We start from the raw sequence: 14081 nt of genomic DNA on the forward strand, positions 1-14081 counted from the left end.
CAGTAGTTCACCGTGACTTTCCTCAAGTGTCCCCTGTGGGGAGCCCGGGGAGTGGGCGCCTCTGGGCTCCGGTCTCCGGCGCTGTCTGAGAGGAGTTGTGTGACCTTCAACGAGATCTTTGGCCTGCTGGGCCTTCAGCTTTTCATTACTAGAGAAAATAGCTACTTAGGACAAAATCTAATTCCTAGACATGTGGTAAGGATACATACAGTAAGAGGACACATGCAAGCATGTTCTAAAAAACTAACATAAGACACCAGAGCCTGAGGTCACGCTGACCCAGCTGAACGGGATTCTCCACAGGAGGGCGGAGCTCCGTTCCTCCCTCCTCCTCCCTGTCCCCCGGCTCCGGTTTTCCATCACCTCTTGCCTGCACTACAGTCAGAACATGAACGACTGGGGAAGACCAGGTGCCCGGCGAGCCGGGTGGCTGCATCAGTGCAAAGACTATTTTAGGGGAGATGAAAGCTTCCAGTTCATTAAGTGAAAGGTCTCAGAAGCTTGGAGAACGCCAGGAGTCAACTGAGGGTCGGCATCCAGCAGCCCCCGCAAGGCAAGGACTCCTGAGCCTAACCTGCTGTTTGACCTAGGATGCCTGCGGGAAGTGCGGTGCTTGGGTCTATCCTGGAAGGCACAGGGGGAGGAGCTGCCCACCCAAATGGGGATACCAGGGTAGTGAGCCTGAGGAAGACAAGGGCCGCAGAAGGCTGAAGGCTCCCCCAACCAAGCTTGTGATTTGGAAACATTTCCAGCACTTTCGGTGTGTCAGGACCCATTTTGAGATCTCTGAAGCACTTCGTGAGATACCGCCTCCCGAAGGAACTTGGGGTCAGACGAGATAGCAAGAGAGCTTCGGTTCCACCAAGAGCAACAAAGAGGAGCCAGGAACTTGGGGTCAGCAAAAGCCTGAGTGGTGGGGGAAATTCAGATGTAGGACCTTGTCTACATTCTCACGGCTGACAGGTGCCAGTGCTGTGACTGGTGGGTGAGAGCCTGCCCATACCGCCAACTCTCATCTCTTAGGAGGCTGACCTAAGAACAGGCCCCGGTGGGCTCCTGCCGACCTGCCAGCTGTGTGGAGCAGCTGGGCTCTGGTGAGCATCTCGTGGTGTCATCCGTCAGGCTCATCTGAAAAACCAGCTCCATTTTCAGAAGTCTATGAAATATGGCAAGGATGGTGTCATGATCAGTTTTGATCATGGATTGATGATGAGCCAGAAGGTTGGGAGGGGAGAAATAATGGTCATATTTTGGGGGCTGCAGACACAGACCCATTACTTTTACTTTTTGGTCCGTGTCCAAAAGTGTTCTGAGGAAATTTAGGTGCCCTGAATGTGGGGTATTATGGCCCATGTAGTGACCTGCCCTTAGTTTGGCTTCTACTGGTCATTATGTTTAGGACTGTGTTGGTAAAATGCATACTAACCTGGGCTGTGAACATGGACCCTGGGTCGCTGTACGGAGTGACAATGCTGGTCAGAACCTGGTTGCAAGCAATCTTTTTTTGCCTCTCCTGGCATCCCCCCAAATGCACATGTAGCTAGGAATTCCAGTTAAAGTTCATGTTCTTCCCTTCTGCTTGTTGAACTCCTGTCCTGGCTATCCTTTTAAGGTCTGTAAGGTCTGTACTGATAGTAACTTTTGCATTCTTGATCTTTTGGTATTTATGTGTTTTTCCCCCTTGTTCATTATAGTTAAGGGTTTCTCAATTTTATTGATCTTCCTAAGGATCAATTTTTTTAAGATTTTATTTTTAAGTAATCTCTACAACCAACATGGGCTTGAACTCAAAACCCTGATATCAAGACTCACGTGCTCTACTGAGCCAGCCAGGTGCCCCTTTGAAGAACCAATTTCTGCCTTAATTTTTCTCTATCACCTGTTTTCTATTTCAATAATATCGGCTATTTTCTTTATTATTTCCTTCCTTTTTCTTAATTTGGTTTTATTTATGTCTTCTTTCCCTAGTTTCTCATGGAGGAATCTGGGTCATTGATTCTAGGCCTTTCTTCTATTCTGATATAAGCATTTAAAACTATTAATTCCTCTCTTGGCACTACTTTAGCTGCGACCCACAAATTGTAATATGCAAAATTTTAATATCATCTAGTTCAAAATATTTTCTAATTTTTCTTATGACTTTCTCTTTGACCTATATTTAGAAATATGTTGCTTAGTTTCCAAATAGTTGCCATCTTCCTGGATATCTCATTGCTGTTGATTTCTAATGAACTCCTTCTAACTTGAAAGGCAGATCAAATGCTTCCCTACCACCACGGCTCCCCAGAGTCTCCCTTCCCTTCAGCTGGAATTAGACCATAAGCTTCATGAGGACAGGGGCCACGCCCACTCATTTAATGCTGTGTCTCCAACGATTAGTCTCGTGTCTGCGCCACATCACGCACTCAGTGAATATTTGTTAAGGGGTTGATGACTTCTTCTTGTATGATTTCTAAACCCGCTGTTACCGTCTATGTAACTAAACTAGTTACCCGAGTACAGGTGTGCCCCACTAGAATGGGAGGCTGGGCACAGCAGGAACCTGAGTTCTACAGTCTCGCCAGGGCCTAGTCCAGGGCTGACAAACTGTAGGTCTTTCATAAAGGGATAGCTAAGCAACAGTTCTATACAGAGAGTCTCAAGCTCTTATCCCATTGGTGGCAATGTCTAACGGGGCCCTCGGTTTCAGTGGCATTGATGCATTGATGGCCTAACCAAGGTCTACTTCATAGCAAACAATGGATGGGAAGAAGTCAGTTCCTCCCAATACACCAATGAGCTCCTACTAGTAATCAAAGGCACTCATCCAGCTGCCCCTTTCCTAGGACTGCGAGGAAGACGCATTTGTGTTTTTCCAGTAACTTTCTTTAAACTCGTAATATCCGGTAATGTTTCTCAGCCTCTCATCGATTAACTGGTTTCTCCCAGACTGAGTTGTTTTGGGTCTCAATGTATCTGTGCTTCTTGTTGATTTCATCGCATACATTTTCAAAGTAGGTGGGGCCGATCATGTCATCAATCAAATGGGATGTCAATGAAATTTTGCTGAACAGGACTGTCATCATCCCATTAGGGAGTTAATTAGAAATCTTATCTTCTGGTGGTTGGTGAAAATGGGAATTCTTCCTATGGACTTGGGAATGTTATGGGAAAAGGCCACCCTTGGGACAGAGGTGGGAGTGAGGGTAGGAGTCCGCTAGTTTGGTCTCTCACTTCGGGAAGCCCTGGGCTGGGGCCCAATTAATTAGTTCCAGTGCCTCCTTCTCCCCTGAACGACTATGTTCTCCCCACCAGGCTATTTAGAAAGACTGAAAGGTCCTCCTCGGCAAAGGGATGAGAATGTCTGGGAGCAGGAAGAATCCCGAGAGGGAGGACAACCCCGAGGCTTCCATCAGGCTGCCCCAAGAGGACAAATGAGATCCACCGAAAGCGCTGAGGACAGCAGGTCGCTGGGAGAAAGGGACACATGAAGGCCTCCAGCTGCAGGTTCGGGGATGCAAAGGTCTGACCTAGGAAAGAACCACCGCCAGGGCTCGGAGGTCAGGGGAAGAGAAGCGAGGGGCACTGCCAGGGCAAAGAAAACAGCAGCCTCGGGATGGTTCCAAGCAGGAGTGGTCTCAGACCAATGGAAGTGGGGAGTGGGGGACCTCAGTGTGAGAAGGAACATTTGGGGCGCTCTCTCTCGGCTGGGCTGCTGAGCTGTTGGGAGCCAACCTACAAGAGAGGCCCTGGCAGTTTCCAGAAATCAGACCCCTGGGCGCCTATAGCTGTATCTGCACCCAGCCCTCCTCGGCCTGGAGATGAAGAGCAGGGCAGAGGGCTTATGAGGGGACTCCGCAGCCCTTTAAGACCAGGAACCTTCTGGCCCGGATGCACGGGGTTCTAGATGCATGGGGTCTGGATGCATAGGGTCTGGATGCACGGGGTTCTAGATGCACGGGGTCTGGATGCACGGGGGTCTGGATGTGTGGGGGTCTGGATGTGTGGGGGTCTGGATGCACACAGCCTGGATGCACGGGGGTCTGGCACCCGTACCCAGGGCTCCTCCCCTCGCACAAAGGCTGCCTCAGGGCCTGCAGGGCCTTCCCAGGGCCGGGGGGCAGCCGTGCTCGGGGGAGAGGGCTCTTGGGGTGTTTCGGGGCTGAGCTCTGTTTCAGGCGGGCAGAGCCGGTGCAGACCATGAGGTCCGAGGGCATGAGCCCTCCACGAGGCCCTTCCCTCTAGGAACATCACCATGCCAGCCGTCCGTTCCCCACGACGAGCACCAGGGCTCCTCCTCGGCCCTATTTTAACGGTTAAAGACACGCACACCAAATGCTTCCTAATTACTACTTTCATGGCAGATGCAGTCATTTCCTTGGATTTTACTGCCATTAGTTTTCCTCACCGATTTATCCTTAGCTACTCTCCTTGAATCCTGCTCGCCTCCCCTGAGCCCTTCCCTCCTCGCTCCTCGCGGCTCGTCAGCACGCCTCCGCGCCCCAGGAGAGATGGAAAGCCTTGTCGAGCCCCCTGCGCAAACACACATTCCTATTCATCTATCACATTTAGCATGCGCACTTCCACGCTCATCAAAACCGGCCCCAGCCCGCTAACTCATTTCCCTCTCCCAATTACAAATTAGTCCATTAGGCTGTCTGCAGTAGGCCCTCGGCTGCGTCTTGGTAATGGCTTCTGAGATTTCCATCATAATCGTAATGGCTCCCTATGCAGCCATGAGGGCAGATGGAGGCCGCTCGTGGGTAATGAGCTATCAGGCCACCGAAGGGCACAGCCCCGGGCTCATTATTTAGTCTTGGCTGTTTTGTGAAAACAACAAGAAAGGTAAAATGCTGAAGGGAACACTTTAGCATATTAAATTAACACTTCTTGAAAATTCTCTCTGTAAACATGCCATATTTTCCCTTTATGCAGCATCCCCGGACCGGCGCACTCTATGCAGGGCTGCGGGGTGGAGGGGCGGCCAGGAGAGAAGGGGAAGGGAGGGGGAAGGGAGGGAAAGGAGTCCCCAAACGGGGGCAAAACAGGGCACTTGGGAACCTTTCGCAGCGTGCTGGAGGGAGTCTTTGCTCCCCAGCCTCCGTCCTCCCCAACGCTCCTGCCCACGCGTCCAGCCCCCAGACACTTAGCGGCTGTCGCCGCCCGCCAGCCGCGTTAATGATCCTCCGTCCCTGGAAACCAGCCTGCCACCACACCCACAGTGAGAGGCCCTGCAGAGCCAGGACCAGGTACAGCCCGCTCTGGTTTTTTAAGTGATGCCATTCTACTTGTTATTTATTTATTTTGGGGGGGAGGGGGGAATACAGAAACAACAAAACAGACACAAAACCAAAAAACCCACCACCACCACCACCACCACCACCACCGATGAGAAAACCCCCGACGCAGATACGACCATCCGGACGCCTGACCGCAGGTCACATTTATCAGGCGCTCCCTGGGGCCTGGCGCTGTGCTAAGCACGTCACATCTGTCACTGCTGGCTCACTCCGCCGTCCCGAGGCCCCTCTGTGACGGGTTCTACGGATGAGGAAACTGAGGCGAGGCTGAGCCTGGTGAGTGCCCCAAGGGCACAGGGAGAGCCGGGATGTGAGTCCTAGCGGGGTCCCTCCTCGGCCTCCCCCCTGCCCCTGTGTTCTGCTGGGCCCGTGAGCCTTCCCGAGCACACGGCGCTGGCTCCCCTTCCAGCCTCTGGGGACACCGACCTCCTCACCAGGCCTCCTGCTCCTCTCCCCCCACCACCGGCCCCCCCAAGCCTCAGCAAGTCAAGGTCTTCGAGACGCGGCAGCCTCTGGGGGCTCCCCCGTAATCCTGATTCTCAGTCCCAGAACACGTCTCTGAGGCGGCTGGAGCTCACCCTGACGTGGAGATTTCCCGGCCAGCGCCACCTCTCTGGACAGAAATGACACCAATGGGGAGGAAAAGAGCTGTGGGGACAAGAGCGGTCTCTTACCAGAGCCGCTGCTGGTGGTGGAGAAGCCCTCAGCGGCTTCAGGGAAACACAGGGGTGAGTCTGGAGGAGCACAGGGACCTGTACTGGTGAAGGTACATGAAAAATAACCCAGTGCGCCAAACGTCTATAGCCCCTTCCCTCTGCTACCAGAAGAGTCATCCTAAACCTTTCCTAAAAGGCCGCGGATGATCCCAAACCCATGATCCCATTCTCTTCTTTATTGGCCTTAAATCTTCCCGGGGCACTGCTTCCCTCTGAAGGGTGGGACGGGTTTCCCCACCTTTTATCTCATCCATCCCCACCATGGCACGGTGACCAACCAGGGGAGGCTGTCATCATCCCCAGGACACACGGCAGGGAGGCAGCTGGCTCCTCTGAGAAGCAGAAGGGAAGAGGCCCCGACTCCCCAGTCAGGGACCAGCCCGGCCACCCCACACCCCCACCCCCACCCCGAGGCTCTGCGGTTCTAGGAGCCACGCATGCTCTTCCAAAGAGATCCCGCGGTCCTAACACACAAGGATGGTTTAGAAAGTCCTGCCTTTCGAAGAAGTAAAATGGCGCAAGCCCACAGTTCGGGATGGGTCCGGCGGTAAGCAAAAGAGGAGGGCCAGTCAACTCTGCTAGGCTGGAAAATACGAATTTATGAGCTGTTTTTGTTCAATTCCGATATGGATTTTTGAAAACGAAAAGGATGGATGGGTAGATGGCAGCAAGATGTTTAATCAATGTCATAAAATATAACATTCATTGGGCTTCTAAAATGAAATTAATAATCTGTGTAGAAGTATCATTAGGAGATAAGTGACATTTCAGGCTTTGATTTGCAACTTGCAACAAATCTCACTTCCATGTAATTCAAGCATTTTGGGGGATATTCATCTTTATTAAAAAGTACCCAACCCTTTGCCCCTCTGCTGCACCACCAGGCTTTTCTTTCCCTCCAGGACAGAGCACTAAATAAAAAAGGATACATTATCATACACATGCTTTAAATTAATCAAGACAGAAATATCATATTTAAATTAAATCAGAGATTTCTCACTTGCTGCTTCTCAGGGGAACTTAGCTATCTACAATAAGGTGCTTTTTTTTCTCCTTTTATCTGAGACCTGGGGCTTGAGCTGGCTGCGTCTCCGCTGATGTCCTCCCCATCTCACTTCCACTCAGTAGGCTAAAGCAGGGCATAGAGCGAAATGCTGTTCTCCTACATAAATCCTAGAACTGTATTTTAGAGCTGAGAGGGACCCTAAAATCACGTAGCCTGAGCCCTTCATTTTACAGATGAGGAACCCGGTCCCAGGGAGAGGGACGCAGTGACAGGCCAGAACCAGCAGGCCCGACTCGGAACGGAGCCGCGTTGCTCCCTCCAGTCCGCGCTGAGCCACGCTCTTCCCCTTGCTTTGGAAAACCCACCTCAGCTGGGGGGATGGAAGGCGGCCTGTAACGCAGATCTAAGTCGTGGGCATTCCGAGTCTATTTTCTTTTCCTTTTGTTTTGTTTCGGGTGATTGTGGAGACGGGAAAGAGGGGGCACGGCTACCCGGTGATCAGAATAAGGAGGCTCTCGGTGCCGTGCATCACCCCGCAGGTAAGCTCAGTACAAGCCCCTCTTCACGGAACAGTGCTCTGCTGTTCACATGAGCACAGGCGGGGGCTGTAGGAAGGGGGGAGGCGTGCCCTGCCTCTCCTAAATAAGAGCACAGAGGAAAACAGGGTCATAACCTGCCCTAGATGGGAAAGGCGGCTGCAAAGATCCGAAAGTCAGAGGCCCCAGACGGACAGTGTGCCCGTCTCTCCTGACCCTGTGAGCCTGATCCCCAACTCCCCCCGCCCCCCGCAGTCACCGTCCTTCTCACACACCACGAAAAGCCCACGCAGAACCTTGTATACAAAAATACTTATTAAACAACCTGCAGAAAAACAGACCACATGTGACAGGGCCCTAACCATGAGTTCCACATAATGATCCCTCTTTGAGTGGATGAAAATGTAATGCTATACTTAAGAACGAGGGGCATATATATATATATCTGTCTGCCTGTCCATCTGTCTGTCTACCTTCCCCCTTCTGCCACTTCAGAACTATTGGGGGAGAAAAGCAGAAATGGGGGGTGGGTAGCATGAAGGACACCCTTGGCTCTTGTCGAGACCCATTTTAAAGCACAGACCTTCGCGGGATCTACGTAGACCTCGGACAGGAGCAACAACGATCACCAGGACGGTTTAAGTGTGCACCTGGGAAAACACGCTAGTCGGAGCCAAGGTGCTGTGTTGACACGATCTGCAGAGACTCTCCCACCACCCCCGCCCCTACCCCAGAGAGGATCTGATTCTTTGTCCAGAATGGCATCCTGTCATCGTGTGGGATGAGGGCCGGGCCCCCAGCCCCTGGTTGCAAAGAACAGGTGATTTCGAAAGGCAGCCAATGTCCACAGGGTGCAGGGACGGCCCAGGGGCTGTCTGGATCTGAGTCTGCTTTTTACCGGCTGGAGCACGACCGTGTGACTCTCATGCATATTCTCTCTTTCTGTCTCTCTCCTCCCCGCCTGCACCGCCTGCCCCCAATTCTCTCCCCTTCCTTGACCTCTTCGCTAATTGCCCTCAGCTAGTGTCTTCTCTCCCTCTCAGACCACTGCGGGGGCTTCTGGGATGAGACCATCACGTGGGTTTAGGGGGACGGGATGCCCCCGAGGTGCTGGGTAGGGTGACCAGAGCCGGACGTGTGATCCAGGGTCCCAGTAAGCCCTGTGCCCTTAGGGCTTTGCCCTCCAGAGGTCTAGGGGAGGAATGCTTCCTGTGCCTCGCTGAGCATTTCCTCCTAAATCCCCGAAATTTCCCTACTATCATTCATCTTCAAAGAAATCAAAATGCTCCCCCGTCTCCCCTCCTAGGGAAAGGTTAGGTCTTTGCTCAAGCCTACGGACTTTAACCTCATAAATATTCCCAGCTATAAGATCTTATTAAGAAGGTATGTCTCCCAGGAGCATAAAACCATCAAGCTGTAAATTTTATTTAATTTCCCATGAGATCTTATGGCCTCATACATATAATTAGAGTGCAGTATAGAGCACTTTTTTGTGTTTTGTCAATAAATCACCAGGGAACAATCAACGTTTAAGAGGACAAGCTTTAATGATTTTCCAGACCCCTAAGCAATCGCGCCTTCACAATGGCAAGCCAGTCTTTAACCTCATCTAACTAGGGCTGTGGACTGTGGCGTCAGATAGGACCCCAAACACTTAATCCTATTAGATTCCCCAGCCCAGACAATCACGGTGGAACACCCAAGGGAGGTATCGATTTTGATGCGGCCGACAGAAAAGACGAGCCGACCCACCGAGAGCGCTTTATTAAGTGTTTACAAATTAAATATCTGGGGGTCGGCAACAGGCCCGGCTCTGTTAAACGGGCCGGGGTGACACGTGCGTGCTGGACCCAGAGGGCACGTGTTGGCTCTGAGGACGAGGTGGGGAAGGCCCGGCGGGCCCAAGCCCTGGACTCGGGCAGCCCCAGCCTCGTCGGAAAGCAGGACACTTCCGAGAGAAATCCTGTCCGGGTGGCTTGCTGTCGTTGAGCTCGCTGTGACCGTGAACACGTGATGTGGCCTTTATTCACGTCAGAAAATGCCTGTCGGATGAGAGAACAAACTTGGGTCTCCTTCGGGGAAGGCTCCAGAAGACAGACTCTGGCTCCCCGGGCGCTCTCCTCACGCCGCGCTTTCTGAGCACATCTGCAATCCGGCACATCTATCAGGAGCCGTCAGTCTTCCATGAACCGTTCCCCTTGCGTCCTTTCTTTGCTCAAAAATATTTTAAAGGCTCCAAACTTAAAGGCTCCAAATGTTGAAGGCATTCCCTTCACGATGTGCGGCAGCACGGTCCGCCTCACCGCCCTAAACGCACCTCAGAGCTGCGTCAAGTGTGCGGTTCCGGTAAGAACAACGGACGTGTTGCCGAGTCCCCGTCTTTCCTCGGCGGCCCCTGACCTCAGTGACGGCTGCCTGTCCCAGTGGAGCTACCCAAATCCCCCAGCCTTGAGGTCACTTACATGTCTTCTTCTCCTCCAAACCAAGCTCTGGGCTCCTGGCCTCCTCCCACCATCTTCTGGAGTCCATCAGGTTTCCCTGGGTCTCTGTTCTCCCAACTAGACCACGTTCTCGGAGCTTCTGCCACATTCCCTGCCCTGCTCGCCTTCCACCAACGCGGGGGGTCTGACACAGTATGAGGCTGTGGACTGACCGGCCGGTCGGGCGCCTCTCAGGTCTAAGAAGCGCCTCGTCCCGGTGTCCTGGTTGCCTGCAGCTTCCCAAGATGCTCAGGGAGTGACGGGGGCAAGAAGACGGAGGCGGGGCCCTCTCCGGGGTTGGTTCAGACGGACAGGCATTTGCCCAAAACGACGAGAGAGGATGGGCCCTGGGTGAGCCCCCAGGATTTGCTGTTTTGTGACTTTATGCTCTGTGGAAACAAACGCCCACGGATCCAGCCACCTAAGTCATGTGCCTCGTTTCACTGTTGTTTTCTGACCTATGTGTACCTCGAAGCCCTGACTTAACCTTGAAATGGCACATCTGCGGGGGTGCATGTGTGCGACTGAAGCGAGGCTCAGTGTGCCCGAGGACCTGGCTTACGCACCTGGATCGAAGTCCTCCCTGTGCACACGCATACACACACGTATGTGTGCAAATGTGCTGAACCGAAATTGCTGTACTTATGTGTGTCTGGGTCTCACCCAAGAGACATCCATCCCTGCAGAGCAGTGGAGGCCAAAGACAACTGTGGTGACCAAGACATCTTTCAAGATAATCCAGCCCGTTGCCAGACAGCACACGATCTGGTATTTTTTTTCCAGTGTTTTCAGGCAGCCGACGCCATCCTCTGCCGGACCGACATCACATTCTGACAGTTTGGGGGAGGAAAGTCAGTACTTAGCATGGTATCTGGCACACGGCAAGGCCTCAAAGCAAGAGAGCTATTCTGATTCTGATCACCTTCCTTATGGCTTTCTGTCCTGGGCTTACCTTCCTTCGTCTTCTATCTCCGTCTCTCTAGACCCAGGGTGTCCCAAAGCGAGCTGTGAAAAGCTGACTTAGGGTTGGCCCCGGAGGTGCAGGACAGCTCTGGGCCCTCAAATCCCCACCTCTATTTTACAGATCAGACTTCCACCCCACGGTCAGCAGGTAAAATGAGTCCGCAAACCCAGGCCCCAGACTAGGGGTCTAGTCTCTGGCATCATTTTTTCAAGAACTCCATGACCGAAGAGTCATTCGGCAAACGTGATTTACGCGGCAAACCGAAAATCAATCTCCCTTACGGGAGAAAAGCTATCCCACACGTCCTGAATAGTTTCTGCTTCCCTCCCTGTGCTGTGTCTAGGCTCTGCACAGAGGACGGGGCTTGGTGGTTGACACCACTGACTCTGGGGAAGTGGCCTGCGTGGGTGGGGCACGTGACTGGCGTGGTCTGGGTAGGAGGCCCAGGGCTCACTGTCCTCAGGAAAAGCTCGCTGCCTCGGGGATGCCCCTGAAGGGTCTGAGATGCTACGTTTCAGAATCAAGTTCCATCAAACAAATGGCCTTTCCCCAATCTTACAATGCAGAAATTCACAAAACCCTCTAAGGCAATTTTTCTGGCTTTATATTAATGTTCATTTCGGAAAGAAGTGAAAAGGGCATCGTCAAGATTTTAGAAAATCATTAAAAAGCGTCCTTACTTGGGTTAATAGTGACACCTTAGCACAAAAAATGCACTGATATACCATAAAAACTGTTCTAAGATACTCTTTTTTCATCATTTTTATGTGACCTCCTTTTTGTCTGCACTTAACTGCTGAGATAAAAAAGTAGACCGGGTAATTAAATTTTCTCTTCATTTTCATTTTCATCTTAATTCAATAAATATTAATCAAGTATTTATAATATGCCAACAAGTACTGTGGTCTGGCAACATAGTATCTAATCTCTACTTTCAGGGAGCTCAAAGTTTGTAAATTCATTAAAAAATCAAACAACTAAAATTCATAATCATCTGTGTACATGTGTAATCATTTATGATGATCTTGCCTATACAAATGGTAATTTGATTTTAAGAGTCTTGTAGCCAGTTTGATATTTAAAAATCTAGAACAAAAGTAGAAAAAAAAAATAAAGAAAAAAGAAAAAAAAGAAACAACAAGGAGGGCACTCCTCTGGTGGGAAGGCCTCCCTCTCTGTGCCAAAGGGCCACAGGGTCTCAGAAGGAAGAAAGCGGGACGTGGGTGGATTGTCACAGGGCAGCCACAGGTAAGGAAGGATGAACAGGGCGGGGGGGTGGGTGGAGAAAAGGGAAAAAGAAAAGGAAAAGGCAGGGAGAGGGGAACCGCCTCTGGGTGGTGGTTTTCTGAGCAGTGGGGTCAGAAAGTGAAGAAGGGAGTTGGCAGCTGTCCACGGTGGGTAGTGGGTTCTTGTCCCAGGGGCACCGCATGGGGACTCTCACCGGGTGGGGACAGCAGCCGCCCGGCCCTCAGGCCAACACTGCCGCCTGGGGCCAAGTTTGGAGGGAAGTGGAAGAGTCCCGAGAGGGTGATATGACCAGGTTTCCCCACGACACCGAAATGGTGGCCGGCAGGGGCACACGCTTACTTTGGCTGCTGTCTTGTTTGTGTGCCTGGGGAGGGAAACAGCCTCGTGGCCTGCCCGGCACTCGGAGCTGGGAGCCCTTCTGTCCCGTCACTTGACCATCACAAAACTCTCCCAAGTACTTCAAGTGTGTTAATGACCCAAGATTTAATCTATATTCTTACCCAGCTTGCACAAACCTATAAATAGGCTCATCTCGGGGTTACTGCTGTTATAAATTAATTACGGAAATATCAACCAAATCGGGTATGTGCCAGGCAAGTAATGGGAGGGCAGTGAGCCACGGCGCAGAGGGCAATTCTGAGGGTGCCCTGTGCGCAAAGTTCACAGCCTCTGGCCAGGTTCCCTGGGCTCCCAGGGAGCTTAACCTTGAACAAGACACTCAAAGCTCCGTTCCTCCCGAGTCATTGAAGGAGGCTGGCAAAGGGACTTTTGGACGCATCTCTTTTGACTAACTTTGTGCCCTTCCTCCTCACGTGACCTGCCGTCTCTTTCCCCTGCCTGGGAATGGTCCACAGATCGGATGGGGCTGCCTTCCTTTATAGGAGAAGAGAGAAAGCTCGGCTCATCTGCACGGGGTTGATGCACTGGCTGTGCTTCCGCCCTTCATGGATCCTGCCCTTGGGAAGCAAAAATTATGGCTGGGAAAGGAAGAGGTAAGTAAATATGGACTCGCTAAAAAGGAAGGTTTTCTCATCAGGCCTGGAGCTAGCCTGGCACTGTCCAAGGGCACGAGGAGGTCAAAGTAGTGTACTTTCAGACAGCGATTCATTTCTGCCGGTCAAAGCGGCTAGATTTTACCCAAACAGCGCATCCTCTAGGACTTACAGGAGGCCTGGAAAAGGCGTAGCATCGTCCCCCAAAGGGAGAGGCTGTTTCAGGGCAGTTAACGGCTCCCCGCTAGGGAAGAGTTCCGGGGGCTCCAGCTCTGAGTGTGACTTCAGGTTCTATGGCTCAGGCAGGGGCAGAGCGACATCGTCACGACCACCACAGGTTACAGAGCAAGACCAGGTACCGTGGTGAACGCACGACTCTGAGACAGGCATTACCATGCTCATTCTACCGGGGAAAAGACAGGCTCTGAGAAGTCACCCGGCTTGCTGGAGGCTCTAGGGCTTGTCCACGGTAGAGTCGGAACGTGAGCCTGGGCCCAGGACTACAGGCACAGTTAACGACACTGCAAGCGGGTCTACCGTACTCTGAGCACTCTGCAGGGACACTTGCCCGGCCTTCTGACCTCCGGAAGATGAGTTTCTAAATCAGGTGGGAAGCTCACCTTCCCTTTGAAACCCGCAGGAACAGTCCAGTCAGCACAGGCTTAGAGAAACGTACACGTACTTCGATGCCACTTAAATAAATGGCCATCATGGGACCCCTCTCGTTCACGTGTGAACTGGGGGACAAACTGTCTTTGGAGGACTTCTTTCTGACGCCCACACCCAAGTATCAGCACCGTTCACCTCTGATCTTGGGCCGCCACAGTGAGCAATACAGCTGACCCTCCTTAATACATCTT

General features: G+C 52.1%; 1 protein-coding gene across 10 annotated transcripts in view; it reads right to left on the reverse strand.

The window, feature by feature from the left end:
- Positions 1-14081, reverse strand: part of AUTS2 (activator of transcription and developmental regulator AUTS2) — a 1101696-nt gene that overhangs the window by 257651 nt on the left and 829964 nt on the right. The window lies entirely within an intron of this gene.

The sequence above is a fragment of the Lutra lutra genome, chromosome 18 (genome assembly GCF_902655055.1).
Source record: "Lutra lutra chromosome 18, mLutLut1.2, whole genome shotgun sequence".
NCBI classification, from domain to species: domain Eukaryota; kingdom Metazoa; phylum Chordata; class Mammalia; order Carnivora; family Mustelidae; genus Lutra; species Lutra lutra.